Source organism: Schistocerca gregaria, unplaced genomic scaffold (genome assembly GCF_023897955.1).
Source record: "Schistocerca gregaria isolate iqSchGreg1 unplaced genomic scaffold, iqSchGreg1.2 ptg000739l, whole genome shotgun sequence".
Taxonomy (NCBI): Eukaryota; Metazoa; Arthropoda; class Insecta; order Orthoptera; family Acrididae; genus Schistocerca; species Schistocerca gregaria.
Window position 1 is genome coordinate 45001 of NW_026062115.1, and position 5000 is coordinate 50000.

The 5000-nt window shown below is 50.9% G+C and overlaps 1 non-coding gene across 1 annotated transcript in view; it reads right to left on the reverse strand.

Annotated features, from left to right (window-relative positions):
• The window catches only part of LOC126320663 (small subunit ribosomal RNA), a 1893-nt gene extending 880 nt beyond the window's left edge, over positions 1–1013 (reverse strand). Inside the window, exon 1 of the ribosomal RNA XR_007558163.1 lies at positions 1–1013. This exon is cut by the window's left edge and continues 880 nt beyond it. This is a non-coding gene — a ribosomal RNA (small subunit ribosomal RNA).
• Between the last annotated feature and the right edge of the window lie 3987 nt (positions 1014–5000).

Below are 5000 nucleotides of genomic sequence, written 5' to 3' on the forward strand. Positions count from 1 at the left end.
GTTCGTCTTGCGACGATCCAAGAATTTCACCTCTAACGTCGCAATACGAATGCCCCCGCCTGTCCCTATTAATCATTACCTCGGGTTCCGAAAACCAACAAAATAGAACCGAGGTCCTATTCCATTATTCCATGCACACAGTATTCAGGCGGGCTTGCCTGCTTTAAGCACTCTAATTTGTTCAAAGTAAACGTGCCGGCCCACCGAGACACTCAACTAAGAGCACCCTGGTAGGATTTCAACGGGGTCCGCCTCGGGACGCGCAAGCACGCCTTCGGCTCGCCCCACCGGCAGGACGTCCCACGATACATGCCAGTTAAACACCGACGGGCGGTGAACCAACAGCGTGGGACACAAATCCAACTACGAGCTTTTTAACCGCAACAACTTTAATATACGCTATTGGAGCTGGAATTACCGCGGCTGCTGGCACCAGACTTGCCCTCCAATAGATACTCGTTAAAGGATTTAAAGTGTACTCATTCCGATTACGGGGCCTCGGATGAGTCCCGTATCGTTATTTTTCGTCACTACCTCCCCGTGCCGGGAGTGGGTAATTTGCGCGCCTGCTGCCTTCCTTGGATGTGGTAGCCGTTTCTCAGGCTCCCTCTCCGGAATCGAACCCTGATTCCCCGTTACCCGTTACAACCATGGTAGGCGCAGAACCTACCATCGACAGTTGATAAGGCAGACATTTGAAAGATGCGTCGCCGGTACGAGGACCGTGCGATCAGCCCAAAGTTATTCAGAGTCACCAAGGCAAACGGACCAGACGAGCCAATCCGATTGGTTTTGATCTAATAAAAGCGTCCCTTCCATCTCTGGTCGGGACTCTGTTTGCATGTATTAGCTCTAGAATTACCACAGTTATCCAAGTAACGTGGGTACGATCTAAGGAACCATAACTGATTTAATGAGCCATTCGCGGTTTCACCTTAATGCGGCTTGTACTGAGACATGCATGGCTTAATCTTTGAGACAAGCATATGACTACTGGCAGGATCAACCAGGGAGCTGCGTCAACGAGAGCTGAGCAGCCGGCCGCCCGGGAGTGTGTCCCGAGGGCCCGCGCGAACACGCAAGCGTCCGCTCAATTATTCTGCAAACAGGAGGAGGCTGAGCTCCCCTGCACGATACACCTCGAAACCCTCTCAGGTCCCGGCGGCGCGCAGCGCCGTCCTAAGTACTTGGTCGGGTTCGAGAGAGGCGCAATCGCCCGGAGATAGGCGAGTAGACGCTTTCAGTGCGAACACCCGTGCTCCCAACTGAGCTTGCCGCTGCCGACAGAGGCCCGGGAGCGTGCTGTCGTGGCATTGCCGGCGGGAAACAACACGCGCCACCTACGGTGACCGGCAGCTCCAACGCCAGCGCCACAGAAGGGCAAAGCCCCACTTGGGTGCAGAAGCGAACTCTCCCAGCACAGCGCACGCGCCAACACGTCCGCAGAGCTGCGATACAAACCACCTGCGAGAACCGCCGGGGGCGACCGAGCAGCAGACGGCGTCGCGACGCCGAGTGCCGGGCGGCGGCGCATCCTCAACGCACACAGTCCGCAATCGGACCAGCACACTGCAGATGTCCACCGCGCTTCGCACCGGGCTCGGCAGAACCCACTTTGGCCGCCTGGCGCCGCGCGCCGGGTGCGCCGGCGCGTAGCTGGGACGCCAGCCGGGCCCGTCGGCCGGCGCTCCTGCCACTGGGCGCCCCCCACCAGCCGGCTGTAGTGCGTGCGCTCACGCAGCGCGCGGCCAGCACGCCGGGCGGCCCCCCCTCACCGGCCGGGGACTGTCCCACCAAGCCACAGCCTCGTATCGCTTCATACCCACATGGCCAACTCAGGTTCGGGGGCATGGCGGGTACCGCCGAAACAACCGGTTCACAGATGTACCGATCGTCGCTATCACCGATGCACCTGCAGCGCGAACAACCGCTCAACAACTGATTTCCAGTTCATTTGCGGATCTTTGGCAGCAAACGTATACGTCAATCTACATTTGCGAAATCTACGATTCTGGCATGCCTGCATGTTATGTGTCACGACACGCTACATCAGCCCACATACACACTACGGCATGTACACGAGAGAACACGTGGAAGATGGTCCGCGCACGTGTGCAATGTCCCTTGCGCGGTCGACTGTCAACCGGCCTCTGTAGCATGTCGCAGATGTGGAACGCGGTCCACCGTGGTATCATGTTGTGTGGGGCAATACGATTAAATAGGAAAACCCTCGTCGCTACATCAACAGACGGCTCACGCTGATTCCCGGCAGAGGGAGGGGGGCCAACATGCAATACTTTCGTCCGTACCTACCACATGTCTGTACGGCGTAAAACAGTGCAATCTCGCTGTAATGGGGAGACGAGACAAGTAGCATCGTGCACAACATATGGCCCTTATGATTCGCCATTGTAGGGCGCAGCCGGTGTACGGTCAAGCATGTGCCACATTATGTCACTCAGTACGTAACGACGGATGATCAGTGTGGGTTACGCGTACATCAGCGGACAGTCCACACAGGCCGTACCACAACGTACACTGACTGCATCGACAACCGAATGCAACTGAACAGCTGCAAGGCTCATTTCACAAACAAACGCCTGACCGACCAGCTTGGAAGGGCAGGAGGGGAGGGCGATAGTCGTTCTGTAGCGTTACACCCTTCCAGTGGTTAGCGGGACTGTGTAGAAAGTACGCAACACTCGAAAGACATTTACGTGAGGGTACGCACCATGGCATCGAGAAATACACATGACACCAGAGGATCCAAGCAGTGAACTATGTTCAGAGGGTTGCTGTTAGGCAAAGCTACATTCCTGTGACGTTACATGTGACAGTTAAGGTGCAGTGTAAGTTAGGTTAAGGTGCAGTGTAAGTTAGGTTAAGGTGCAGTGTAAGTTAGGTTAAGGTGCAGTGTAAGTTAGGTTAAGGTGCAGTGTAAGTTAGGTTAAGGTGCAGTGTAAGTTAGGTTAAGGTGCAGTGTAAGTTAGGTTAAGGTGCAGTGTAAGTTAGGTTAAGGTGCAGTGTAAGTTAGGTTAAGGTGCAGTGTAAGTTAGGTTAAGGTGCAGTGTAAGTTAGGTTAAGGTGCAGTGTAACTTAGGTTAAGGTGCAGTGTAACTTAGGTTAAGGTGCAGTGTAACTTAGGTTAAGGTGCAGTGTAACTTAGGTTAAGGTGCAGTGTAACTTAGGTTAAGGTGCAGTGTAACTTAGGTTAAGGTGCAGTGTAACTTAGGTTAAGGTGCAGTGTAACTTAGGTTAAGGTGCAGTGTAACTTAGGTTAAGGTGCAGTGTAACTTAGGTTAAGGTGCAGTGTAACTTAGGTTAAGGTGCAGTGTAACTTAGGTTAAGGTGCAGTGTAACTTAGGTTAAGGTGCAGTGTAACTTAGGTTAAGGTGCAGTGTAACTTAGGTTAAGGTGCAGTGTAACTTAGGTTAAGGTGCAGTGTAACTTAGGTTAAGGTGCAGTGTAACTTAGGTTAAGGTGCAGTGTAACTTAGGTTAAGGTGCAGTGTAACTTAGGTTAAGGTGCAGTGTAACTTAGGTTAAGGTGCAGTGTAACTTAGGTTAAGGTGCAGTGTAACTTAGGTTAAGGTGCAGTGTAACTGAGGTTAAGGTGCAGTGTAACTTAGGTTAAGGTGCAGTGTAACTTAGGTTAAGGTGCAGTGTAACTGAGGTTAAGGTGCAGTGTAACTTAGGTTAAGGTGCAGTGTAACTTAGGTTAAGGTGCAGTGTAACTTAGGTTAAGGTGCAGTGTAACTTAGGTTAAGGTGCAGTGTAACTTAGGTTAAGGTGCAGTGTAACTTAGGTTAAGGTGCAGTGTAACTTAGGTTAAGGTGCAGTGTAACTTAGGTTAAGGTGCAGTGTAACTTAGGTTAAGGTGCAGTGTAACTTAGGTTAAGGTGCAGTGTAACTTAGGTTAAGGTGCAGTGTAACTTAGGTTAAGGTGCAGTGTAACTTAGGTTAAGGTGCAGTGTAACTTAGGTTAAGGTGCAGTGTAACTTAGGTTAAGGTGCAGTGTAACTTAGGTTAAGGTGCAGTGTAACTTAGGTTAAGGTGCAGTGTAACTTAGGTTAAGGTGCAGTGTAACTTAGGTTAAGGTGCAGTGTAAGTTAGGTTAAGGTGCAGTGTAACTTAGGTTAAGGTGCAGTGTAACTTAGGTTAAGGTGCAGTGTAACTTAGGTTAAGGTGCAGTGTAACTTAGGTTAAGGTGCAGTGTAACTTAGGTTAAGGTGCAGTGTAACTTAGGTTAAGGTGCAGTGTAACTTAGGTTAAGGTGCAGTGTAACTTAGGTTAAGGTGCAGTGTAACTTAGGTTAAGGTGCAGTGTAACTTAGGTTAAGGTGCAGTGTAAGTTAGGTTAAGGTGCAGTGTAACTTAGGTTAAGGTGCAGCGTAACTTAGGTTAAGGTGCAGCGTAACTTAGGTTAAGGTGCAGTGTAACTTAGGTTAAGGTGCAGTGTAACTTAGGTTAAGGTGCAGTGTAACTTAGGTTAAGGTGCAGTGTAACTTAGGTTAAGGTGCAGCGTAACTTAGGTTAAGGTGCAGCGTAACTTAGGTTAAGGTGCAGCGTAACTTAGGTTAAGGTGCAGCGTAACTTAGGTTAAGGTGCAGCGTAACTTAGGTTAAGGGTGCAGCGTAACTTAGGTTAAGGTGCAGCGTAACTTAGGTTAAGGTGCAGCGTAACTTAGGTTAAGGTGCAGCGTAACTTAGGTTAAGGTGCAGCGTAACTTAGGTTAAGGTGCAGCGTAACTTAGGTTAAGGTGCAGCGTAACTTAGGTTAAGGTGCAGCGTAACTTAGGTTTAGGGGCCAACGTGGGTTAGGTTAGGGGCCAACGTGGGTTAGGTTAGGGGCCAACGTGGGTTAGGTTAGGGGCCAACGTGGGTTAGGTTAGGGGCCAACGTGGGTTAGGTTAGGGGCCAACGTGGGTTAGGTTAGGGGCCAACGTGGGTTAGGTTAGGGGCCAACGTGGGTTAGGTTAGGGGCCAACGTGGGTTAGGTTAGG